At 41.5% G+C, this 27,838-nt stretch overlaps 2 long non-coding RNA genes, 5 other non-coding genes and 1 pseudogene across 7 annotated transcripts; 2 read left to right on the forward strand and 6 right to left on the reverse strand.

Moving 5' to 3' along the window:
• Positions 1-597: 597 nt before the first annotated feature.
• On the forward strand, positions 598-27,397 carry LOC118232601. The gene is made up of 3 exons (XR_004766350.1): positions 598-875; positions 981-1,040; positions 27,301-27,397. It is a non-coding gene; the product is annotated as an uncharacterized LOC118232601 (long non-coding RNA).
• On the reverse strand, positions 4,545-4,685 carry LOC118232663. The gene has a single exon (XR_004766367.1). It is a non-coding gene; the product is annotated as a U4 spliceosomal RNA (small nuclear RNA).
• On the reverse strand, positions 4,945-5,085 carry LOC118232666. The gene has a single exon (XR_004766370.1). It is a non-coding gene; the product is annotated as a U4 spliceosomal RNA (small nuclear RNA).
• On the reverse strand, positions 5,590-5,730 carry LOC118232667. The gene has a single exon (XR_004766371.1). It is a non-coding gene; the product is annotated as a U4 spliceosomal RNA (small nuclear RNA).
• LOC118232668 lies at positions 6,112-6,243 on the reverse strand (annotated as a pseudogene).
• Positions 7,176-9,249, forward strand: LOC118232600. The gene is made up of 2 exons (XR_004766349.1): positions 7,176-7,325; positions 7,640-9,249. It is a non-coding gene; the product is annotated as an uncharacterized LOC118232600 (long non-coding RNA).
• Positions 10,330-10,470, reverse strand: LOC118232664. Its single transcript, XR_004766368.1, has one exon. It is a non-coding gene; the product is annotated as a U4 spliceosomal RNA (small nuclear RNA).
• LOC118232665 lies at positions 10,765-10,905 on the reverse strand. The gene has a single exon (XR_004766369.1). It is a non-coding gene; the product is annotated as a U4 spliceosomal RNA (small nuclear RNA).
• Positions 27,398-27,838: the final 441 nt, after the last annotated feature.

The raw sequence follows: 27,838 nt of genomic DNA on the forward strand, positions 1-27,838 counted from the left end.
TGTAGACAGGAAAGGAAAAGGTTTTTTTTATTGTTTTTGAAGGGCCACGCTCAATGCTTTGCAAATAAATGCATTACTCACATGTATTTAGCTTAAACTTTGTTCCATTATGTTCATAAGAAATGCACAAGAAAGGCACTCTCATTTCATTCACATCACTCTCCATAATAAAGGTAAAGTGGAGATACATTTTTGTTCTAAAAAGAATAAGTATCCCAAATGTACCCTGAAAGTACAATACTGTTCTATGTGTGTAAAAATATGTACCTTTTACAAGCAATAAAGTTAAAAAAATGAATTATGTGTTGCAGGCTAGGGGAACAATTTCCTACAATCACCCATCCCAGATAAGCGTTTGTACCTTTCCTAGTAGCTTTATTTCTGAGAGTGCAGGAGAAACAGGAATGTGGTCAATGCACCAGAGGCGCAGCAGTTAGAAGCCGAGGTCCAACCAATCAGTGTGCTGTATTTGTTACATGAAATCATTATTAATGAGAAACAGAAGTGGGTCATAGCCCAATCAGCCTCTCTTTATTTTTCAGTGAGAACCTATTGACTACTGTGTTTACTATATTTCCAATGACAATTAAGAAAATCTGTTCGAGGAGGTTCCATCCACGTATCTGATAGGTTTATGTGTTTTAACGTCACACAGGCCCACGTCGTTTGTTAACAGTGCCCTGCCAGCTTTGGGTTTGAGTTTGGCGCCATGTTTCTCGGTGTCCGTTAACTAATTAACATAAACTTATGGCGAACCAAGGAAAACTAATTATTTAGATAAAACTGCTTAAAACTTTTAGACCTGGCACAGATGGCCGAAGACAATTCTGTTAAACTGTCAACGTCATATCCCATCCAGACACAAGCAAAAGCTGGTAAGGTGTTATTATTTTATTTTTTCTCAAGCTGAGCGAGCGAGTTCCCGGTGCTAACTAGCGCTCACCTTGCCGTTTTTGGTATCTGGCTATCTGCTTTTGCAGGTGTATCGAATTCAGATTCAGGGACTGGGAGTGGAGACGCAGCACGCTCGGACAGACCAGGTATGGATGAGAATGTGACCCAATGTTCAACTTCGGGTAGCTGAAAACATGAACGCTTGGAGGACAACGAATTGGAAGTTTATGAGTCGTCACATTCAGAGCCAACTTCTTGAAACCGCAATGTCTTTAGTGGTCCGTAATATCTGAATATTAGAGCTGAATTACACGAACAGTCGATGAGTATAAAGACGTTGTCGTAAAAAGTCTTACTGTGAAGAATCACTGACTTGTTTACATTCTGGACTGATGTGACTGCGAAGTAAATCTGTCGTTGTTAGAACATTAATCTATTGATTGAAGGCCACTATTAGTTAATTAGTTAAATAGTGAATTTTTCAATGTTATATTTTTGTGAAAGATAAATGTTATTTAACTGCTCTCATTTTAAATTTGGGAATTTCCCAGTGCTTCTAACAAAACCCAACATGCTTACAACATTTTAAAAATACTGTAGCATATCCATGGTAGTAAGTAATCAAACTGAATTTACTGTGAGTGTCGCTTGTGAAAATTGCTGTCAATCATCGTATGTGCATAATTAGTGGCAATGAAGTTACGAATGTAGATTACAGAGGTGGTGCAAATGCGATAATTGTTGAGAAGCAGCTTGACAAAGAGGCTGTCGTGACCTCTAGCTGCCGGAGTACTGAAGTACCGTGTGAGAAAAGGGGAGACAAACTATACTGTATATTCGGTATAGTCTTCTGGAATTTCCATTTCATATCTGCCGTGATTTACTGCCAATGTTTTCTGCCGTATATATTGTTTATTACGTAGCTGCTTGCTTAATATTTCTTTACTCAGATCAAGCATTGATCACGAGTAAAATTCATAATACAGTGTGTGTTGCACAACATACCACATTTTTACATGTAAGATGGACTGTATAATCAGGTTGTCTTTTATACGGGGCAAAATGGAGAGATGGATTCTGCTTGTGCCTTTTGATGTGTTCAAATTCTTTTCAGAGGAATCTAAATCTAAATAAGTTAAATCAAAGACAAGTGTATATTGTTAAACTTAAGATAAACATAACACGGGAAGTGGTATTAAATGACTTGTTTCATGGTTCATCATAGGATGAATATTTTCATTATATTGCTATTGGGTGTTTGTCAAATTAAAAAAAGCAGTGTTCATTCTGACCAGTTTGTAAGAGAAAATTATGATAATGTAAGAGTGTTTTCCTGAAATGAAATTAATGATTGACTTACCGAATAATTTATACAGTACAGTACAAGTATGGGAAAGCTAACTTCAGCCACCAAAATGATCTAATGAGGCCATCATATAGATGGACTGAGGATAATAGTTTGATCCCTGACATTTTCTCTTCCTTAATAATGTAAAAAATGTAATACAATTTGAGTAGAAATTCGGCATTTCTTGACATTGTGATGACAGTGATGACAATGCATGGCCACGCAGTATAATTTAGCAGCTCAGCTCCATTTCCACATACAGACATGCACACACACACACACACACCACACACACCACACACACACACACCTGATGTGTCTGTTCTACACCAAGCAGAATCTGAATGCTAACAGCTGATACCTGATTAGGAGGAAAATAATAAAAATAAGCTAAGCTTCTAAGGTAGTATTTCTCAAAGTAGCTGGGAGTCTTTATTCCTTAATGTGCCTGAAAACATTTACTTGGTGTGTGTGTGGGGGGGGGGGGGTTGTAAACATTAGCTAATGTCCTCTCATTTCCATGGCTGTTTTCTGTGTTTGCTCTAAGCTATGTAGAAGTAATTACACCCACCCTATTTGTCTATAATAATAATAATACTTTTATTACAGAGCATAATGGAATTATAGTGTAATTTAGGTGGTTTACAGATGCATATTGTTTCTCATAAAATGTTTTTTTATTAGATCTATTTTCATCCTTGGTGTGATCCAGTATACTGTATGTGTGGATGAGTAAATTTGTGTTGTATGTCTCATGTTGGTATCACAGTGAGTTTAGCCACACTCTAGGGCCCATGAGATTAGATATCATTGTGGCAGGGATAAAGAACTCTGAAGCCAAGCAACTTTGGATTGGCCAGTGTATGCAGTGTACTGAACCCCTCTTACCCGAGTAAAGAATGGATATTCTTTAGTGACTATAGTCAAGCTGAAGAAATCTTAAGAACTAAGAAGGGAAGCTGGGTTACCATAGAGACTGCCAGCAGCATCACATGGTTACCAAGGAGCTAAACCTATTTTCCCCAATGAGCTGTGGGTTTGTAGTTTGTTCCCAAGCATGGCACAAAGGAAGGCTTTCCAAGATCTGTGAATGAAGACTGCTAAGTATAGGGTTCTGCAGTCGTCTTTTGTATTAACCAGATGATCAACCAATAAGTGAGTTTGTCTATCTAATAGTACTACAGGATCCTATTAATTATTAATTATTTCTGACACTTATTTTTATATTGACCATTAATTTATTATTTTGGGAGTTTCATTTAAATATTTCTCACTTTTTAAAGAAGCGCTACTCTTAGATAATGAGTCTTGTGCATTCCTAATGAGGGTTACAGCATAACCAACCAAGCGAACAAACATGTCTAAAATCTACAGTCACACTTGCAACATTCCCTACATGTCTTAATAAAGACACCATACACTTTCATTTATTTGTAATTCATGATAAAGGAAAAATGACTGGAAATGGCAAAGCAACAGGGGAGCAGTAGAGCACAACAACAGAAGTTGGGGGTAACAGAAAGTGATTTTAATTAGCAAGTTAGTCTTTGTTGGCAGTGTTCATGGATGTCAGTGGTGTGTTGCTCGGAACTGAGTTTATTATCCAGGGTGAGAAGTATAATAGGGTGTATAATAGTCACTGGCTCTCCTGTAGTTATGGCCTGTAGGGTGTACAATAGTCATTACATTAGATTAATAGTCACTGGCTCACCTGTAGTTGTGGCCTGTAGGGTGTAAAATAGCCATTGGTTCACATGTGAGTGAATCGGAAGTGCTTTTTTTTTAAAGGAGAAAAATAAAAATCGTTGACTTCCCTAATATACCCTTAATGCAAATATCAACGATGGATAGATCATGCTGTCCCTTGATATCAAGCTTAATGCAGGCTTTATTTAGCGTTACGCTGCCCCCTAGAGGAACTTTTGGAGGAAATAGATATATAGATGAAGAGTGACCTCTGCTGTTCATAGTTTGCCTTACTCAATCGGTTAATGAATTTACGTTACGCAGGCGACACAGACCTATATTACCTTACGTTTTTGATGGGTAGCCTGTATGTTTACATAAAACTAACACCCTAATACGTATTATTTTTTTATTTTGATGCATGCTAAATGCATGTACAGCTATTGTTGCAGACATAGTATGTCATGTGTTGTATCCTTTCTATGAAAGCATCTTTTCGAGTATCTAGTTTTTCAGCCAGAATAAGTTTTGTCCTATGCATTTAAATAGTATGGTATTTTTCAATTCTATTTAAGCATCTATTAGAGCATCTGATTTTTGGTACTGTGAAATTCAGTCTCTTTAGAGACTGTCAAAAATTGCCATAGCCGACTATATTTCAAGTCGTCTAGGCGGGGTATTGGGTAAAGTTTTCAACTAGCAATAATCGCGCCTCGGATAGTCCTCATTGGCTACGATACTGCCACTGCGCAAAGTTATTGGTATTTGGTGAGAGGGAGAGAGTGGATCTAGAGAATGTATGTACCGCCTATGGCGTGTTTGTATTTCGTACACGTTCTGGGTCATTCTTCTAAATTACCCATGATCTGTTTGCAGTTAGGTATTTGCCTAGTATACATAGGAGTAACATACTGCAGAACAATGTGAAATGTAACCTACAGTTACTGTTTTGTTTGTATTCCGGATATTTGCTGATAGTTCATTGATCTAATTTGTTTTTGATACATGTAAATCAGTCTCGTAAGAGACCGTCAAAAATTGCCATAGCCGACTATATTGCAAGTCGTCCAGGCGGGGTATTGGGTAAAGTTTTCAACTAGCAATAATCGCGCCTCGGATAAACCTCATAGGCTACGATACTGCCACTGCGCAAAGCTAGCGACATTTGTAGACAGACAGGTAGTGGATCTGGAGAATGTATGTCCCTTCTATGGGATGTTTCTAATTTGGATACATTATTGTTCATTCACGAATTGAAGTTACACCGACACATACCTAAATTTGGCATATTTCGTTTTTGGTTGGGTGAACGTTTGGTTTAGACATGTAAGAATATAATGCACATTGCAATGCATGGTGGGGTATTAAACGTTTACGGTACGATGTATGATGTTACAGGTCAAGAAATTTGGTTTAACTTTCGTGTATTGCTCATTTTGGCGTTGGTGAAGTATTTGTAAGAAGTTATTTTCGGAACTCACACGCCGAAATTACCCATGTTTTGTTCGCAGTTGGTTATTTGTTTGCTTCGTATACATCGGGTTGCAATACTTTGCGGAGTAGTTTAAGATACAGCTTCATACTGAGCTAGTAACTAATCACTTTCCCATGGGTCCTATTTTCGCAGTTAGTTACGTTTGTTTTTGATACATGTAAATCAGTCTCGTAAGAGACCGTCAAAAATTGCCATAGCCGACTATATTGCAAGTCGTCCAGGCGGGGTATTGGGTAAAGTTTTCAACTAGCAATAATCGCGCCTCGGATAAACCTCATAGGCTACGATACTGCCACTGCGCAAAGCTACCGTCATTTTGCCGAGAGGTATGTTGTGGATCTGGAGAATATAAATGACGTCTATGGGGTTTTTCTACTTAAGACACGTTTTGCCTATTCATGATTTTGAGTTACACTGACGACACGCCTAAACTGGACATGTTTCGCTTTTAGTTGGGTGTATGTTTGGTTAGGCTGAAACACTTAAGTATAACACGTATTGCAGTGCATGATGGGTTGTTAGAACACTTTAAGTGCATGTACAACTGGTGTTACTGTTTGAGGATAGATCGTTATATTTTACTTTACTTTTTTTTAATGTTACTTTTACTTTACTTATGTAACATTAATTATTAATTAAAGCTATCATTTGTGGTACTCAAAAAATAATTTTGGTACTAATAAATCAGTCTACTTAGAGACCGTCAAAAATTGCCATAGCCAACTGTACAAGTCGTCCAGGCGGGGTACTGGGTAAAGTTTTCAACAAGCAATAATCGCGCCTCGAATAAACGTCACATGATAGGACACTGTTCAAAGCTACACTTTTTTTCCAAGTACTAATATCTACCAGGGGTCCAGGGATGAACATATCCCATGAAGCTCGCAAACTCCAGTGGTTGCCAAAGGTATTGCAACCTCTCGTGCCGAAACAACACACACATGCGTATTTAACTAGACTGACTGGCCAGCATTCACCTGACCCAAGCTTGTAAAGTCCCGGAAGTAAGCCTGTACTCCGCTTGAGGGAAAAATATTGGAGCTCCCATTAAATGAATGGGGAATATCAGACTTTATAAGTCAAAATAAAACGTTCTCATTGGTCATCATAACTCTAGCGATGACCGTTACGTTTCATATGAAAAGCAGATTTTAAAATATGCAATAAAATTATGTAATAAAATATCCACATTTTAATAAATATTTTCCCACGACTTCTGGACCAAAACAATTGTTTCAGAAACTGCAGCACATAATGTAATTTATGATCACAAAAAATTGACCGATTAAGTTTTCTTTGGTTGTTAAATCACCTTTTTTTTTTTTTTTTACCCTCAAGCATGCGCAGTAGAGGCTTCACCGCCTGGCTCCTCCTACCCTTTCCTGTTCCTATGTACGCTCTATGATTGAAGTCCATTCAAAACTATGAATTTACCCTGGCGAAATTATACTGGGGAGTACTTTTAAATTATAAGATTTTTTCACACTGAACTAATTACTCTCCTGGGACCGATTATTTTCTGAATTGCACTTTAGTACAGATATGATATTTTAAAATTCCTATTCATCTCTTCATGTTAAGTTTCCTAGTACGCATATTATGTTGCCAAAAAAGACAATAGTCAACACAGCAGCCTCTTTGAATTGGCTTCATGCGCCAATGAGCAGCTCCAATAGGAATCCATGGAACCGATGAGCGGATGCTGTCCCTAATTCTTGTATATTTCGATGGTATCTGTCGCTTGGGTACGTGTGGACAGCATTTTTCTATTGGTCGATAATTCCGTTAGTTACACACATTATTCAATCAAAAGCATTCTGCAAAGAAGGCGTATCGAAAGGGTTCGGGGGTTTGTGGCTGATGTCTGTGTGTATCGTCTCATGCAAGCGAGCACACGTGTTGGTGAGTGAATAATGCTCGAAAACAAAAGTTGTAGTAGGCTATTTGTGTGAACTGTTGCGTTTATTGTTTGAAAATAGCGTTTGATCGTCAGTAAATTATACAGTATGCGTTTTATTGCCCATTGTAGTAAATTCAAAACTATTAAAAGCGAGGCTACGAAATTGACGTTGTCTGATTAATATGAGCTAGCTAGCTAGCTAGCTTACAATAGATACATCCGCATGAGAAAAATGGAACATGCTAGTTAATTTAGCTTAAATTGCTAACGCCTGTGTTGTTAATTAAACGTTACTTTCGTTATTTTGCGTCGACAGAGGAACTCTCCGTTGGTGGTACCCCCTTGCCCAGTTTGTTCAACGACCCTTATACCAGCCTTGTCCATAGGCACAAATTGATGACACACCTGGAGTCACATACACGCTTCTGACTCAACGATGGACCTTCGGGGTTTCTGTTCCATGGACTGTTTTTACAAAAGTTTCTGAGTTGACATTCTTACAGATTCATGGAAGCAGTAGGTCATTACTCTCCAATTATGGGAAGAGGTTGAAAACATGAGCGGCCTGCATCACAAAGCAGGAATACTGAGTTAGCTGGATAATTGCGCTAAGTAAACTCAGAAACCTCCAAAATATAGAACATGGATTGATGTTAAAAGCTGTTCCGAGTTTTGCTCACTGCAATTATCCAGATAATTATGTAATCCTGGTCTGTGATACAGGCCAGTGGAGCAATACTACTGTAAAGCTTGTTTTTCAGAACTATTCTTATGCTTTTTTTTTTTTTTTGACTATTCTTTACAATTTTAAGTTTTGCAAATGTTTCAACATTAATGCTGAAACATGAGTAGTGTTTGGCTGATTACTATATTTGATTGGTACGTGTTAGGCTGTATCTTGTTCTTCAGGTGTAAGCTTACTTGACACCCTGATGTTAGATAGAAAAAGCAAAATATTACAGTATTATTTTAGACACAGCTTACTTCCATCTTAACTCAGCATGATCCATCTGTTCAACATGGCAACTGAAACATTGGGTGATTTTGGAGCGCTAGGAAATGTTAGAAGAGATTGGAGAGAGTCTGAAGGCACCAATCATTGTGTTTTTATCATGATGCCAAAACAAAAAGATCTGTAAGATGCGCCTCTATCCAGGGGCCCTGGAACAAATGACCTTGTTGGTTCCTCAGCAGTGTCATTATGGCCAGTGGGCTTACACAACACATGTAATACTTGCTGTTGCTATGCTAGGGTACTGAGGTATGTAAATATAAATTAATATGATAAGAATCGTGGAATAGGGCATAATACTTACAGAGAGTTGAGACTAACTAAACCAGTAGTATACATATATCAAAATGAAACATTGAGGTTATTAAATCTGTTGAAATTAATGAAATACTGATTTAAAAATATTAAGTCATGAGGTCCTGGGTTTTCATAATGATGAACAAATGGAGGATTTGTTTTTTCATTCTGCCATAAATAGATGGCCCATCCTATGCATACTTATACAGTTATTATTTAGTTCTCTTTTAGTAATTCATGCAACTAGTATGTTATGCATAATAGACACAGGTGTGAGCAATAGGTGCAGGCTACAATGCGTATTCTAGGCAATGAATAATATTTGATTAATACTTAAGTTTCAAACATCAGTTTGATTTTATCAGTATCATGAAACCAAAACCAATCATAATTGGGATAGCGGGTATGCCAAGTTACAGCTTGGCGGGGCATGCCCCTTACCTATACAGCACAGCCTGTTTGGCACTTTTCAGGGTTTCCTACAGAAATAACCATAATGACCACAGACTCTCAGCCTTAAAAAACTGTAACTTCTGTACCTTCTGACCTTATGTAAACACACTGGATTCAGATACACATGTACACAATAAAGCCCCAAACCTGGGTTATTTAGCATTTTTTCCTCCTTTTTCTTGCCATTTTTGTTGTCACAAATGCACCAGTCCCACAGTCAATGATTCTCCCCATTGGGCACTTAACTACACCTACCAAAAACACTGTCTGATCAAAGTGGTCTGCTGAAAGTAGCCAATTGCAGGATACGTGGATACACAGGCAAAATATAAGGAAGTGCACATGTGATGCTATTTCAGCCAGTAGAACATGTTTTTAAAAACATTGTAGTCACCATCTTTATTTTGTGTATTCACGCATACAGAACACTGTCTATAAGTCATGAATTCATACTTGGAGATTCTATGTCATTAAAAGTATTGATATCAAAGGCCAAGTTACAACAAACATTATTGACTATCTTAGCTAGCTCACACAAATTAAATAGGCTCTATTCCTAAGCAATGCTACCCAATATTCCCTAAATAATTTTGTGTAACTTGGCCCTGTGTTTTTTTCATCTTACTATCTGAAGAAAATGTGGTAATTCAAATTTTTTGACACAGGAATGTGTCAAATAATAAAAATTGCCTCATGGAAGATGCCATTTAAGTGATTTTTTAATCAGCTGATTAAAACTTACACTACATAAAGAATATGTTTATACTTGACTGTGAAGTTAATTTGACAAAATGTACAAGTTCTTGTAGGCCTACTGTACTGATTGTAAAATAGATACTGTAGATAGACACATCGATAGAATACTGTGGTATCCCCATGGGGAATTTTTTTAGCAGCATATAACATTCACATTTACAGAAATGTATACAAAGAAACGTACAATAATTTACACTATCATATATACATATATCATAGTCACATCTGGATTGCGGATTATTTACACTATAAATGATTGGCATTTGACACTGTCCTGTGATATAAAGTTTCAATGACCATATTCTCTTCGGATGATAAGATGAAAAAACACAGGGCCAAGTTATATCAATTTGTGTGGCAATAGTACAATAACGCGTGTTACTATACTTTTATTTCTTTCGGCATGTTCAATGCATAATTGATGTGTTACTCTTAGTTCTTACAAGGTGAATTTTTAGAGTATCTTATTTTTGTACCGTGAAAATCAGTCTCTATAGAGACTGTCAAAAATTGCCATAGCCGACTATATTTCAAGTCGTCCAGGCGGGGTATTGGGTAAAGTTTTCAACTAGCAATAATCGCGCCTCGGATAGTCCTCATTGGCTACGATACTGCCACTGCGCAAAGTTACTGGTATTCGGTGAGAGACAGAGAGTGGATCTAGAGAGTAGCCTACCGCCTATGGCGTGTTTGTACTGTCTGTTTTTGCTCATTCATGAGGTTACGTCACACGGCTAAATTACCCATGTTTTGTTTGCAGTTGGGTATTTGTTTGCTTAGTATACATTGGGATATAACACTGCTGAGTAGTGTAAGGTATGGCTGCACACCGAGCTAATAGCTACGTAACCATTTTCCTGTTGATTTACTTTTTGAAAAAGAAATCCTTCAATAAGTTTCGTTTTTTGATACATGTAAATCAGTCTCCTTAGAGACCGTCAAAAATTGCCATAGCCGACTATATTGCAAGTCGTCCAGGCGGGGTATTGGGTAAAGTTTTCAACTAGCAATAATCGCGCCTCGGATAAACCTCATAGGCTACGATACTGCCACTGCGCAAAGCTGTTGTTCCGTTGGCGAGGGCTACAGACTGAGTCTTGATTAGAAACGTCACGTCAATGGTATGTTTTTACTAAGGGTATTGTTCTGTTATTTATTCGTTTAGGCTAAACAAGAACAGTACACGCAAAAAACCCCATGTTCGTTTCGTTTTTTGTGCATGTATGTATTTTGTTTTAAAATAAAAAGAAGTGTACAGACTGCAGTGCATTGTGGGATACTGGAACATGTTAAATACATGACTTAACTGATTCGTCACAACAAATATATTTATACTTATTGTCCATCGCGTTCGCCTTTCTTGCCTTACAGACAGCACATATTTATACCAAATACCAATTTTATTATTCTACTAAATATAATAATCTGAAATTAGGAAGGCGAGTTGACTGTATTGTGTGATTCTATGCGAATGAGCAGCCATATTGCTAGGGAAGGATGTTGCTCACGTGATGCGTAGCGTTGTGTCGTTCTACCGAGGGGTAAGTCAACTGGATAATTCACAACTATTAAAAAAACTGGTCGATCCAACATTTAAGGCAGTACGTCTGCGGAAAATTTGTGTCGATGGCCTGGAATAAAACAAAAACCATTGCTGCCCTCTAGTTAAAAATGAAACGAAAAGTTATCCTTCTGGAGTTCGGTTGTTCTTTTGGCATACATATATGACCTGAATGTTAGCTAGTTCGCTAAATTATAACGTTATTACAGCTTGTTCAAGGGGTAAAACGCCATAAACTCGAACCCGAATATATGTAATTATTTTTTTACTTTGAAACAATAATAAACTCACAGCTAAGCTTACTGTACTCGTTTGTCCCTCCGTTTTTTTAAGTTTGTTTTTATTTTTCTGTTCAGATGTTCACAGCTGTTGGGTGCGTTTCGTGCTGAGTTTGTAAGTTATACGCTGTAGCTAAGTGCATGATACATGTTAGCTACAGTAGAGTGCAGCTGTTTCTGCTCAAGAATGCGCCAAGAGGTCGTGGGAAGCATTACTGTGTTATAAAATCTGGAGACTGTTCATTATAACAGAGAGCTAAACATGCTGTATCTGGTCTTTAAAAAAATACAACAAATAAACCTTAAATTATTTGGTAGGATCACTCAGTATGGTTGGTGTCAATTAAATTTCAGTTCAGGTAATTCAGGAAAATGAACTGAATGTCAATTAATCTGTTTTAAAATGTTAATTTATGTTAATTTCATTTCTTCAATTCACTGAATTTAAACTGAACTTGCCCCAGCCCTGCCCGACAATATTTAGTATTCAAGTTTTAAATACAAAATATTGTTTATTAAACTACAGAATATGTTCTGTGATGCTTCTTGACACCATTTTCCCATTAGGTATAATAGGCTTCACCTTCTAGGAAATAGGGTTTATTAGGCATTTCTGGTCAGTGGCCAATAATTAGCTCTTAAGTAGTTTTCAGTGTTTATGTTCTCTGTACTCTATCATTGTAACAACTCATTTTCTTTCAGGCTACTGTTGTCGTTCTAAAATGGTTTTATACCAGAGCTGGCTCGAACCAATAAGCAACAAATGGCTGCGTAGGCCCCCATGACCGCCAGGGGGACCCCTAATTATATTTTAATATGTTTAATAATATTCACAATTTTGGGTTAGAGCGAGGTCCCCAAATCAAAACCTGCATACGGCCCTTCAAAAGCTACGGATGTTATTGTCAAGGTCTGAAATATGTTTCAACATTGGGAATGACTGACTGGTGTTATATGATGTTTTTATGAACAAAAAACACAGAGAACAGAAAACATTTGTTGGTTATTTTGTATGAAATTCTTTTCTTAATTGCTATATTTGTCTGTAAACAGCACTCTGTTGTGTTTACACAATATAGCTAAATCATGTTTTTATCTACCTTTTCTACCTTTGGGGGTTTAAGCCAGGGTTGTCTGTGAAGTGTATTGCGACAATTGTTTGTGAAATGTGCTATATAAATAAATTTTGATTTCATTTGATTCAATCCTTATTAAGATTTGCCTTTAGTCATCAGATTAACCATGATAACTCTCACTAAATTGAGTTATGAGTTGGAGTGGACCCCTGAGCCTATAGGCTACAATTGATCAGCTGAGCTCTGTGTGTGTTTGTGGTCAAAATTAATATTGCACATATTTCTTTTTTCCAGTAGGTGGTGCTAATTTGCAAATTATGGAGTATTTCTTGTCAATTCTGCTCTTCAAGTGTTCCTGAAGACATTTTGCAGGGCCTGTTGAATGGAATAATTTTATACATATTACATATTTAATAATAGACATTTAAAACATATAATATTACATATTTAAGAAAGCCAATCATTGAGATTCAGTTGTACTTTATCAACTTCAATGCAGTAATAAGGTAATTAACCATTGAATCAGTGAGTCAGATTGGATGTTGAAACTAAGACAAACCTCTTAGTTTGTCAGTTTTGTTTTTTATTGTAAGCTAGATGTTCTTAAAGTCTGATGCACATAGTAGAGCAAGACCAATATTAAGGGCTATGTCTATTTTAAATTCTGTACATTGATTTTAGTTTCATGGAGCATTTTAATGATTTCAGTCACCTTGGGCCTTGTTTACTAAGACCGTTAGCACATGTAAAACCTCTTTGCACATGTAAAACCAATAAGATGACCAATGATTGGTCATGGTGTTTGTTTTGCACCAATCATTGGTAGTGTTATTAGTTTTGCATGTGCTAAAAGGTTTTGCGCATGCAAAAGGATTTAGTAAATCAGGCCTACAGAATTTTTCTTAGTAAATCAGGCCCTTCATTTTGTCTCATGTCTGTAAAACAGGTTCCCAGCCCTGTTTTTGAAGAGCTGCAGGGTTCTGCTGGTTTTTTTCACTTTAAAATCAGGAACCAGTTCACACCCAAGAAACCATTTGAGGCAAGTTCACTGCATAATCAAGCTGATTTAACTGATTTAAAATCAATGCCGAATCCCAACAAAACCAAGCAAACCCTGTGGCTCTGCAGGACCAGGACTGAGAGCCATTCCTCTAAAGAGTCAACTAACCTGATTGATGGGTTGATTAGAAAAATCAGAGTGCCTTTGACCTTATAAGGGCAATAATTTAAAAGCAAAATGTAGAAGAGGGCCTTGTAGAGAAAAATTACCATAACCTGATTTAGTCAATGATGGGCGGGGCCCAGCATGCAGTCAAGCAGACTTAAAAATCTCAGGTGCCTCTGCCTCTACTATGGGACCAGGCAAACCACCGATCGATCAATCGATCGATCGAGGAGCACGGAGAAACAAGATGCTGTGTTCATAATTTTGTGTCTGCCCTGAGTTCTCTCTGTGGGAAATCCCTTTTCCGATGAGGGAAATCTTGTCAATTGTTCATCCAGTAGGCCCTGGCTGTCCTTAATACTGCTAACGCAAGCCAACATTATAACTGTTATATAACTTTCCACAACTGAGAGCTGGCTAATTAGCTCGGAATAATCCGCTCTTATCTCCTGCATAAATTTGAATACCGACACACTAACGTATGCACTTATGAAAATGGAATCTATAAGTCTGGCAAATTTCGCAATTAAATTGTAATGGGCTGAGATTTAAGCTAAGAGATCAGTGCTGGGATTTATTCGTTCAATTTCCTTTCCTTGCGCAGAAACGGAAGAAAGTCCACTTTTAATTAATGCATAAATTCTTTTAATTGTGAGATTAAATGGGGATGAAGACAGACGCGTGGTTTGAAATGTGGGTACGTCGCACGGACCACGACCAGACCAAAACTGATTTTGTGGAAGATTTGGGGCTGGGGGAGGGGGCTTTCATGGAAATGTCCAGGAGACAATGTTGCATTTGTAGCGCATTAATCCCTGAATTTTCTGGGGATTTTCGTGAACGCGTGAGAAACTGCAGCACGACCTATGCTGCTTCTCTGAGCTGGTTTTATAACCTCCACCGCCCTGCCGGAGTTCGAGGTCCGAACCCGGGAGATTTCCAGAACTTTCGAGGGGCTCGGCGCTGTCCGCGCCCTGCGATCGGCAGCCTGTCCGTCAGGTCGGTCGCTAATGGAGACGATTCAGGTTCCGTAGGCTGCCGGTAACGGCGAGGTTGCAGGTGGGTTGCTAAAGAGGTGGCTTTAATGAAGCCGCGTAAACACGCGTCGCTCCAGAGGGCTCAATTTCACAGCCTATAAAACCCGCGGCGGCGGCGGCGACGCAGGGCCCTGCTCGCTACAGCGCATCGCGGAGCGCAGGCGTTTGACGAACAGAGCACGATTTGGCACCGGCCCGCTCCCAGCCCGAGCAGCCAGCCTCTTCCCTGCTAAAGACTCACGTTTGAGATGCTAGTCACAATTTATGGCCGTCCAGAACAGATGCAGCACTTCCAGAATCATCTGTTGTTTTGTTTGTTGCCGTCGCGTTTGTTGTTTTTTCCCCCCCTCCTCTCCAGAGATGGGTAGTGCTGTGTTTCTAAGGGGGGGGGGGGGGGGGGGGGGGGGGGGGGTGTAAGGCTTTCTCTGCCAGCCGAACACGCCAGCTCATTCCCAACCGGAGGAGAGGCGGTAAGCATCACTTCCCCGACACACAGACATCCCCGCACAGACCCAGCGTATTTTTACCCTGTGAAGGGGATGCTGGAGAACAGCGCCCGGGATCTTCTGGCTAACGTTCCCCGAAGATAAGGCCGCAGTCCTGCCGTACAAAGTCAGACGCCTGCTCGAATCATTCACTCCGGAACGCTCTGCTGTTCTGTGCACCAGAGATTGACTCGACTGAAGTGTGTTTTTCACACTTTGGGTTTTTCATGTTGCGCTCCCATTGTGCCACCGAGCATGAAAGACCGTTCCACCAGGGACAAATCTTAAGACGCCTGACTCTCTCGCTCTCTAAATAGTTTCTCTCTCTTTCGCTCTCTCCCTGTGCCCTGTTGCCATGTGAGGGTAATGGGTGATAAGAGCGGTACATGTTTGCTGCTTTTGGGGGAGGGGGGGGAGCACCAGGTTTTGTCTGCATTCAAATAGAGCTCCCAACCTAAGATGCGTAGCAGATGTGTGGGTGTATGTGAGCAGAGAGAGAGGAGAGTCGTGCAGCAGCCCCATGCCGTCTCTACCCTGCTGAGGTTAAGCTGTCTGGCAGCTGGCTGAGACAAAGAGAGGCAGTCTTACGCTGGGACGCTGATGCATCCCAGATGTCTGACTGGGGGACCCTCTTCGCCCCCTCTCCCCCTTACCCCCCCTCTTACCCCCTCCATTCCCACACTCTCGGGGGTGAACACCGAGGCTGAGATACGCCCGTTTGCGCCAGTGTCCCTCTCTGACCCCCCCGCTCTCCCCACTCCCCCACCGTGTTCTCCTTCTCTTGCACTTCCTCTGAAGAAGCAGCAAATCGTTTCCAGCTAGCTCCTGTCTCTGTGCTAGCTCGCTACAGAAGGGCTGGTGAGGTCCCAGAGAGCGGTGCTGGTGGTCTGTGAGTGTGAGCGTGCATGCGTGTGTGTGTGTGTGTGTGTGCGTGTGAGAGAGAGAAAGAGAGATAAGGACTGGGGGAGAGAGAGACTGAATGTGCGAGAGAAAGAGAGAGAGAGAGAGGCTGAGAGAAGAGGGTTGCAAAATGTGCTTTCGTTTGCTCTTGGGACACAGAACCACTAATAAAACACAGGCAAGGGCTCAGCCTTCCAGACAAGCCTCCCAAGCCCGGCTCTTTGCAGCTAAATGTTACTTGAGTGCAAAAGGGGAAAATAAATAAATAGAATCCTCAGCAATAGGGTTTCAGCACATGCAGTGCTTTTGGTCTCCCAGTAAAACATTCCAGTGAAAATTGCTTAAGCGCTTGTATAATTTGTGGTTAAATGCCATGCAAGAATGAGATTTATTGTGTGTGTGTGCGTACGTGTGTGTGTGTTTGTGTGTAAGTGCGTTCTTTTTCTCCCACTGAAACAGACTAGCTAAGCCAGAAATGATCCACCTGGCCAATGTAGTTTATTTCCTGCTGGGTTTTCTGAGAACTACACTCAGAAGACCGTCAACCGAGATTTATCTGCGTCCTTCCAAATAGGGTATTCGGGTTCAGCTACACCCCTAATGGGCTTTGTCTCATGTTTGATTTGAAATGTGATTGTTTACTTTAGAGTGCATTAACTTTTCAAAGTTGAGTGTGTGGTGTTTCAACTGTCTGTGTGCTCTGTGTGTGTATGTGTGTGATATACATCTCTTGTTTAATTCAAAATTGGATTGTTTACTTAGACTGCAATAGCTTTTACCTTCAGACCACTTACATCACGTGAATTGTACTGAGGTTCTGGATTTTGTCATTTCTCAATTCTAAATGGAGGATGGATGTCCTTTTTTCTTTGGGAGATGGACTGAGTAAAGTTTGTAAATAAATGTTTTATAAATATGATATACCGTACAGGGCAAATGGGATAAAGGGAGCTTCATGCACAAACCTGCTCTACAGCGGGAAAGAGTGTTGTGTGGGAAAGACAGAGTATATGAGTTTGTGTGTGCATGTGTGTGAGTGAGAGAGAGAGATAGAGAAAGCACGTGTGTGTGTCTGCATGAGTGGGAAACTTCAGAATCAAGACTCGTGACTATATGTAATGTAATGTAATGTAATGTGACCTAATCTGGGGTAGTGAACTATGACCTTTGACCTTGACTGCAGTGGTGACTGTCAGCTGCACAGGAACTACTTCCTGTGTACAGCTCGGAGAAAGGCCATGTGAGAGAAGTCATCTTGGGTGCCCTCTAAGAACGAATCTCCCTGGTGGGGTTCATATCCAAGAGGAGACTCCATTCTGGGAACACCCCCCACCCCCCCCCCCCCCCAACAAACCAGGACTAGTTTCTCTGCTGAAAAGAGCTTGGAACAAAGACTGTGACCGCACCCCCCTCCTAACCGAATGTGTCTTACTTTGTACTGTAGTTCTCAGGTGGTTCTATCTACAGTATTTACATTCAGAAAACAGCCTGCTGGGAAATCTCACGTATTCACTGCCTGGTCAGAGTGGGCTAGGGCACTCACAGTAGGCTGTTAAGAGTCCTTGTTTATTTAAATTCAATTTTTAATTTGTTTTTAAGTTGTGTGGTGGGGGTGGGGCAGCTGAATGGCCCTTTGAGAAATGGCCCAGGGTGAAACAGTACGTGACGCCATCCAGATTTTTACCCCATGGGTCTCATTTATTTTTTATTTTATCAGTCCAAGGGAAATGTCACTTCTTATAATGTGTGTGCTTTGTTTGCTTTGAATGGTCATGCCACAGGGATTATTAATGATTATTTTTATATATCTGTAGATATATCACTGGCCAGGAGATGTGACCGTGTGTGTGTGTGGATTTGCTTGTTATTTCTCACTCACATTTGACTTAGCAACACTGCCATTTCAAGCCAGTGAAACAGAGTGACTGATGGAGAGGGAGAGAGAAAGAGAAAGAAGGAAAAGGGGTACAAAAGGAGCTCTTATTTAGTTTCACAGCACAGATGAACTGAGAATCACTAATCAAACACACATGTATGCACCTGGTGTAAGCCATTAACACTGCAGAGAGAGAGGGAGAGACAGAGAAGCAGGGGTGAGAGAGAGAAGCAGGGGGGAGAGAGAGAAGCAGGGGGGTGAGAGGGGGAAGGTGGGGGGAGGGCCACAAAAGGAGGTCACACTCCAATGGCATGACAAAAAGAGTGAACATGGTACAAAAATGCACCATGTGCTTTAAAACTACATGTAGAATAAAAAACTCCCATGAATATTGCATTAACACTTTTATTGGTGTTGGTGTCAGATGTCCTGCAAGGCGAGGTATGCTAATATCCTCCCCATGCCCTCTGGCACTGTAGACAGTTTACCTCCATTATAATACTCGGCTGAAGTAGCCACACGCTAATTAAATCAGGGTGAAAAGACGTGACATCAGCTTTCGAGCGAAGCACTTAGCGTGGGATCGTCGCTGCTCACAAGGAGGAGAGAAAGTCTTGTTCGTTTGAAACCGTTGTGCCCAAAAAGCGGTGATTCATCTTGTTAAATGAAGCGGTTAATCCCAGCCTCAGCCGCAGAAAAGTAATCTCTCCCCGGACATTTCTCCACACAAATCATAACCAGTGGGGCGTTGATGACTCGGGGGCAATGCAGTCATCTGGATTTTGCCCTGCGGCGATTGGCTGAGGCCGGTCTCCTAGGTGACCCTGCCGGAGGGCTGATGGGCTGTGCAGTGGCTCCCTGCGTGCTGATCTTGGAGTAATAATAATACAGGTGCAAATGTTGAGCTGGGCTGCAATGCTCTGGTGTCAGGCAGAGGGCGCTGTTTCAAACCAATGCCACACTGGCAAGCACTAATGCAAATATTCTCTCTTTGCTTCGAGTTTTCTCTCCTCAGTGGGGCATTAATGTAAACATAGGTGTTTGCTTTGAGTGCTATCTGTGGTCTGCTAAACTCCCAAATGTGCCAGTAGAGTATTACTGGTATGTGAACTTTGGCTGGAGAGGACCTATGTCAATAAAGTTTTTTGAATGCAAATCAGCCCGAAAGAGTGAGAGCTAGAGAGTGGAGACGCAGTGGGGGAAAGAGGGAGGAAAAGAAAGCAAAAGGAGAGATAAAATCAGAGGGGGAGAGAATGAAAGGGAACGGAGAGAGGGAAAGAGAAAGAATGAGATGGAGAGAGTGAGAGGGAACGTGGGGGTGGGGGAGAGATGAGGAAGTAGAAAATAGAGAAAAGGCTTCAAGATTTCATTTTTATAGATGGAATTAGGAGGAATGTCAGCCACCTCACTGGAGAGGAAATATATACATGAAGTGACAAAATGAGCCGTATAACTGTAATGATAATTTAAAAAACCTGCACTACCAATGAACTAAAACTTTATACAGTCATTACCGATTAATATTCTCACTTCACTGCTGTGTGGGAAAAGGTCTATGGTGCTTTGTTTCATGGCCAGGTGAGGGCGCTGTTTACAAAATTGAGTCATGTTAAATGCAAGCATATTGCTAGTTTAAACTCCTGGCTTTTCCTTCCGTTATTAAAGACAGAGTCAAGCCTTTTGATGCTGTTTACCATGCAGCTCACAGATTTATTACTGGTGACTATTATGGTACACATCCTACATAGACAAGTAGGTTGGCCCTCTCTTGCCACGAGGAGCACTCAGCATTGGATTTTGTTTTTATTTATAAGGCCCTTCTTTGTAAACTACCCCATTTTCTGTCATTACTCTTAGTTTGGAATCCTGGAGTTCACTAGGCATGATATTGGCTTCTTTTTTCTGGAATTGGGTAACAGAATTTGGCCATCTGATGCATGCAACAGCTATGAGCACTGTAATTGTATAAGCAGGCATTGACAACATATGTCTTCATATGTGTAATTCTATAGATGTGCGTAATTCTCTTTGTGTTCTGATTATCAAATGAAACCAATGGACTGGAGCATGCAGTTCAAGGAGGCACGTCATGTGGAAGCCAGTGTCTGTCTGTTTGTCCTGGGGAGACACAAGAGCAGCATTCTACGCCAGCATACCACCCTCTCTGTACAAACACGCATCATCACATTAACATGAGCAGCCGGCCTGGCTGCTAGCCTGCAATGCCACCACATTACGATCATATTAGCGTTCCTTAAGGCTCAGCAACTTTTGGGCTTTAAAAGCTCCAGCTCTGGCGTTTCGCACAAACATCAGGTGCTGGTTATTCTAGAAGGAGAATCAAGCAAAACCGGCCGGCGTATCAAGCGCAAAAAAAAAAAAAAAAAAAACCCAGAGTATCATTTAAACCAGACTCCACTCCTGGAGGGCTCGTCTGTTGGCTGGCTTTTGTTCCAAGCCAATTATTCCGATTTAATATTCCCAACAGCTGTGCGCACCAGCTCCGACTCACTTCTGTGTGCGTTCACCTATGCCTGAGCAGTCCGCAGCTGTAGCTCTTCATTTAATAGAACAAAAATAAATAAACGTCAAATCAAATTAATGACTGGGCTAATTAAAAAATTAAAATCTGAAGTTGGCACGAAATGCCGAAAAACATCGGTTAGCTCTCGTCGCGCGTCTCTCATCGCACCCGCGGAACGACATTCACACTCACTTTTACCCCCTTTTACAGGGCGGCTGTGAAATTCTTATTCAGTATTAAGTCTCTGCTTTGCAGTTTGTGACAATAACAGTAAATATTCATAATGGCGACTCGTGGAACTCTGAGGGACTCAAATTGAAAGTGGCTGCGCCGGATTCAGGGGCATTTTTCAAACGAAGGCTAAGTGTTCTGGTACGTCCCGCTACGTGCGCCGGGAGATTTATCCACCTCTTTGCGGCTGACATCTCTGACATCATTCATTCCTCATTTAGACTTCATTGATTTTGTGTGGAGCTCTGCTATAAACAAACAAACACGCGCATACATATGCACACGCAGGGCCATACACACGCATTCATATTCACATTCACACACATGCACACAAGGGTACATGCACACACATGTGTACACACAGGCATATACACACAGAAACACTCACAGGAATGCACATGTGCACATTTACATTATATAACACATATTCAGACACATATACATACACACACATAAACATGCATGTGCACACAAACACACACGTGCACACAGGCATGCAGTATACACAAAAACAGACACACAATCACAGTATACACTCAAACAAGAACACTCGCATATGCATACAGACATGCAAAAGTATAATGCTACACATCTCAAGGTCAAGGGGTGAAGGTCACACACTAAGGTTAGCAGTATGACGTTTATAAATATATTGGCAAAATATATTATTACAACCCTGGGATTGTAACATGAAGGTTGTGTGAAAGACACAGTAAATCTGCCCTGTTAGAATGCATCGCATTGCATAGGATTGTGCTGCCTTTCCGAGTCCATTATTCAACGCCATTCAGCCATGCACCTACTGTAATGGGCAGAGATTTCCATGAAAGCTTTTTCTGATTAAGAAGATTATGATAATTACGCGGGAAACTTATGGTCATAAAACAAATAACTCATTTTGCCAGAGAGGAATGTACTGTGCCTTGGCGGATTATTGTTTGAGAACTGGGGCGGGCGGGAGGAGTGGGTAAATGTTGTAATGGAAGCCTGACTTTGCATAATTTAGCAAAATACAATTAATTGTCACCTAATGGGGTAAATTAACAATTATATTTGCCACCTTTAATATGACATACCTTCAGTTTTGAGTAATTACCCTGGGGGAATATGAAGATAACATTAATTAGAATATGACTGATTTTCAGGGTTGATGAGAGATAATTGAATTTTGATGAGGCCATATTGATGCGCTGAATTAATTCTGTAATTTGTAAAAAAAAAAAAAAAAAAAAGATCTCATTATCTCCATTTTGATTCTTCAGTTCTGTATTTCATAATCACTGAATTGGTGAAGCTGGATAGTTTGCTGGTTTTAAAGGTCAATGACATGCTCGTTTATTTATTTATTAGCCACTTAGCTATTTGTCACATAAATGAAAATGTTTATATTCCTGCCTGCACACGGAAACAAAGCAGGAAAATGGATTAAAAATGGCGGTCTGCCAGCATTTTGAAAATCGGTTTTGTCTTTTTCTTGATGTCATTTTGCCTTAAAGCTGGTGCTAAAAGGTGATCTTGCTACAGATATCTGTACCTCATTTTCCTCTCTCTAATTACCTCAGCTTATATGTGCTACAGTAGGGGTGTCCAAACTTTTTTTAAAAGGGCTAATGTGGGTGTAGTTTTTTGTTTTATCCCAGCACTATGACACTTGGTTTAACTAATTAGCTACTCAGTCAAGTATAAGTAGAATCAGGTGTCTTAGTGCTGGGCTAAAACAAAAACTTGCACCCGCACCAGCCCTTCTTGGATATGACCAACATTGACCATACATGATATTATTATTATAAATAATAATAATTAATTAGTTCATTTTTTTTAATTTACAAAGCACTTTTCATATGCAATACTCAGTGTTTTCCAACAAAGGACACAATTCAGGAAGTACAAGTAAAGTCATGATATAAAGGTGAAAGTAAGTTTGTTAAGATAAAATGAATACATTTTTACATACATGTGCATGCATGTGACCGTTGAAGTCTTATTTGGTTTTGCAGTTAAGTCGTGGCTTCTGAATAAACTATTACTTCCTGTTTAGTGGGGCTGAAACTGCATATTCAGACTCAAGCTGTAGGTCAGAGCTCCCTGCTCAGTGAAGAGGATAAATATTTGACTTCCGCAGTTTGGAACGTCTCATTTCACTGATAGAATCTAAAAAAAAAAGAAAGAAATGGCTCCGATTCAAAATGGGTAATTAGATTTTCAGGCGGTAAAAAAAAAAAAAAGCGGACGGAATATAGGCCTTGAGCATGACAACAAGCTGATCCTGAAGTTAGGACGAGTCTTTTCGCAACGCCATTATGGCGGTCGTGGTTGCCGATTGCTGAAATTGCTAAAAAAGGCTCACGTCTGGCGTTTCGAAAGGCGCGGAAAATGTGTCTGCGAGCGAGCGGCGGAAGGTTTAGTGAAAAGGTTTCCTGCGCAGATGAGTTACGGAGGGATTTGCCTTTGTCACAGACACGGCGGGCGAGTCTCGGGGCTTAGCGTCGCGTCGCGAGCCGAATTACGGGAAGCCGGGGACAGGTATGCCGATAAGTGGATTACACAGAGTTTGGGCTCTAATCTCGGCTGAATTCCGCCACTAATGGCACTCTCTGCTCTGGCGTCGCATGCAACCGTCCGCCATTTCCCAGCGTGCAACAGCAGAAGAGATTCAGATGGGGGGGGGTGGGGGGGGGGGGGGGGGGGGGGGGGGGGGGAGTATGGGCTTCCAAGAGCATTTTCTTGCGTGTGTTTATGTGTGTGTGTGCCATACCGAAAGCATTTTAGCTTCTGGACTTAATTAAAAAACAGTAAAGGTTTAGTGCAATTGTCTAATACCTGAACTGAACATCTAACCACCGGGATGGATGCCAAGTGGAAAAATAATTTTGTGAAAAACCTGCTGTACAACAATTCCCCATGGCTAGAAACTGCGTACCATGCCCAGAGTTTTATTTATTTATTATTCATTTTTTATTTAACCAGATAGGACGACCGAGAACTCAATTTTCTTTGGCAGGGGCAACCTGCAATCAATGTGGATAGGGAATGCAAGGGATTGTGCAGTCAGTCAGATGTACTAAGGGATATTTACCTTCTACAACACAGTGCTGAGGCATTGGATTCCAATTGGCTCCAGAGGGAAGAGCGCCCCCCATTGACCCACCAACACTTCTTCCAGCAGTAACTTAGTTTTGCCAGGAGATCTCTAATCCAAGTATTAACCAATCACCTGCTTTTGTAGGACCTGCTTAGCAGCTGTGGTGTTATGCTACTTGTGGCCAGAGGGGGCAGTAATGGTAAAGGAGAGATCCCCCAGGACTGAGTGTCATCACTGACCGTGAAACAGAATGGCCCAACCGTCTGCTTTTTCTCTGTCGCATACAGTCCAAATGGCGGAAGCAAAGGCAGCGTGACGCTGAACTCGGGCGAGCCAACAGCTTGCACTTGGTGAAACAATGGCTGCCGTCTGTTTGCTGTTATACAGCGCTAGACTTGACTCTGTTCGAGCGGGCGGTGCTTCAAACAAACAGCCGACGCGCAACCGGCAACTGTTCTACAGTCAGACAGAAACTGCATTTATTGCAATGTAATGTAACTGTGTTCTCTTTGTTTAATATAATAAAAATAATAATGAAAATACAGCAGTGTAAAATGGTGCAATATATAATGGAGAGTGGCAATAATTTCTATATTTGCCAGTGTGAAGTGCTGGAATGTTAGTTATTTCAGGATGTTTTTAGTTTTATTACATTTCGGTGAGGGGGGAGCCATGGAGAACGGGGCGGAGCTCAGAATGGCTCGCTCTGGCCCTTGGAGAGCCACACGGCGCTCGGGCTCTCGCAGTGACTCAGCATTTACACGGACAGATAAAGCGGCTAACTGCCCATTAAACTCACCCTGGCTGCCTTTATGGGTCCGAACTGGGTGCTGACTGTAAGGGAGGGAAGACCCCTGCGGCTGTCTGAGAGACAGAGCGAATGCCTCTGCAGCAGAATCGCCGGGCCGGCGGATCAGCGCTAGGGCCGCCAAACCAGCATTCAGGCCGGTGGGTCAGCATTTCAGCTGACGAATCAGAATTTGAGCTGGCAGATCAGTGTTTGGTCTGGCAAATCAGCATATAGGCTGGTGGATCAGCATTTGAGCTGGTGGATTCCAGCTGGTGGATTAGCATCTCTGACATTGGATCAGCATTCCAGCCAGCGGAGCAGCATTAGGACCAGCAGATCCGCATTTGGCATGGCGGCTCAGCATTCTGGTCGGCTGATCAGCATTCTGGTCGGCTGATCCGCATTTTGGCCGGCGGATCAGCATTTTGGCTGGCGGATCAGCATTTGGGCCGGCTTTTCTGGTTCTCCGGGGACGGAGCCTGTCGTAGAGGGGTATGTCGGACACGAGAGTCGGTATGAAGGCCTCTGACACCGTGTTTCAGAAAGCTCTGGGCTGCGAGATTAAAAATAGAGAGCAGCAGATGGCTGAGCAGTGGCACCGTTTCAAGCCGAAGCTCTGGCCGGAACCAGATAATGCCCAGCCGTCCAGCGCGGTCCGGGCCAAAGCACGCGCGCGTTTCCGGATCGCGCCTGGCACCGGCTTTTCCCTGTTTCAAACCGCTTGCTCACTCGGCCCAGACAGCGGGTCAGGACCTCAACCAGCTCTCCCCTTCCCTTGTGCGTGCTGTCCAGGCCTCAGTACACACACAACGCTAACATGCACATCCAACACACACAGCTAACACGCACCAGCGCAAACACACATCACTAACGCACGACGCTAACATGCACAGCCAACACACACGGCTAACACGCACCAGCGCAAACACACATCACTAACACGCAACGCTAACATGCACAGCCAACACGCACCAGCGCAAACACACATCACTAACGCACGACGCTAACATGCACAGCCAACACACACAGCTAACACGCACCAGCGCAAACACACATCACTAACGCACGACGCTAACATGCACAGCCAACACACACAGCTAACACGCACCAGCGCAAACACACATCACTAACATACACTGCTAGCATGCACAACTAACACACACAACTAACACATATTGCTAACATGCACAGCTAATACAGACTGCTCACATGCACAGCTAACACAGACTGCTAACATGCACAGCTAACACACACCGGCACCAATACCAACACGCTGCTAACACGCACAGCTAACGCGTAGGGTTAACACGTACCAATAACACACACCAGCACTAACTCAACACCAACTCTCTCATACACACACACACACACACACACACATGGTACAGCCTCGTATTAAATGTTGATCCACATTTATAAAGTATCTCAGGGTGTGAGTGCTGATCTCTTACGTTATGAGCTAAAATGCAAATCTGATCCAAGACTGGCACTCATATTCTGAGAGACATTAAGAATCCAGGTCTTGGCCTTTAGGGGGCAACTTCATTGAAAATCTGATATTGAATTTGTTATCCTCTCCCTTTAATGTAGCAGGCAAGCATACCAATAAGCTCTTGTTTTTAATAAGAATGCAAACAGCTTTGAAACCCTCTCATGCCTGGACAACATATTACAGGCAAACCTTCCCATCAAGCCCATAATTTACTGCCTAATCTACAAAAGAAAAGTTGTTATTATTCATTCTTCAAAATAAATTTACTTGGTAACAGTTAATGCATAAAAATAGTTCCAAAGCACTCCAGTGAATTTTAATTAAATACACTCAACACACTCACAATTCTGCGTATGTGTGTGTGTGTGTGAGTGTGTGCTTGTAATACTCATATACAGTGTTCTATATTTTGCCTCAGTACACCAGGCTGGTGGTTTATGAACAGATGTTGCAAAACCAGCTTCACAATGCATTGTGGGAATTGGAGGCAGGGCAGAGGCAATAATGTTTTCACTTGGTTTACACTACAGCTTTAAGAAAAGTGAACAAATACCTTAAATGGGTCAGCAAATACACCTGGACCTGGCTGTGCACAGGCTGCAGAATGTCACCGGTATTATCTGGTCTGAACTCCCACTCAGCCCTGCCTGTAATCATGCACTCACAAACCTAAGCTCTGTTGAGACTCTGCCTCTTTTAATTACTGATCTGAGTGATAAGTTACAGTGAGCACACACACACACACACACACACGGGCAGGTGCACACATTCACACTTTCACAGACACACACACATACAAACACGCAAACACACATACACTCACACGTACACGCACTCTCTTACTCTCTCACACACAGACACAGACACACACACACGCAAACACAGACTCACACATGTACACGCTCTCTCTCTCTCTCTCTCTCTCCCTCTCTCTCTCTGTCACACACACACACACCCCGCAGGTCCTGCCATCCTGCTCCCTGCTGCCTGCGGTTCGTCCTGTTCGGGTGTGGTTTTCTCCAGCTGGTCCTTGGTGGTGGAGCAGATGTCTCCTCTCACAGTGAGGTGCCACACAAATTCAGCTCCTTCAGCACCGCGACACTCTATAATATCGGGAGAATGCGCTCGAATGTAGAGAATGGGATCTAATAATAATAATAATAATAATAATAACAATAGCAATAATAATAATATCCAGAATGGGTGTAAATCTAGCTCCTCTTTGTCTTGTGAATGGTTCTTCCTTGGAGACTAGCTCACCTGATTCATTATAAAGGGATAATGCACTTGAGGGTAGATTAATAATAATAAAGATAATAATAATAACGGGCTAAATCTAGCTGCTCATTGTCTTGATGACTGATCTTCCTCGGAGATGAGCCCACCTGGTCCGTTTCCTGTGTACGTGCTCTCTTTCGGTCTGCCTTTGTCTGTTCCTCATCCTCGTGCCACACTTTCGACCTCCTGCAGACCGAGTCAGCGGGCGTGTTTACACAGCGG

This window comes from Anguilla anguilla, chromosome 7, assembly GCF_013347855.1.
Source record: "Anguilla anguilla isolate fAngAng1 chromosome 7, fAngAng1.pri, whole genome shotgun sequence".
Classification (NCBI taxonomy): Eukaryota; Metazoa; Chordata; class Actinopteri; order Anguilliformes; family Anguillidae; genus Anguilla; species Anguilla anguilla.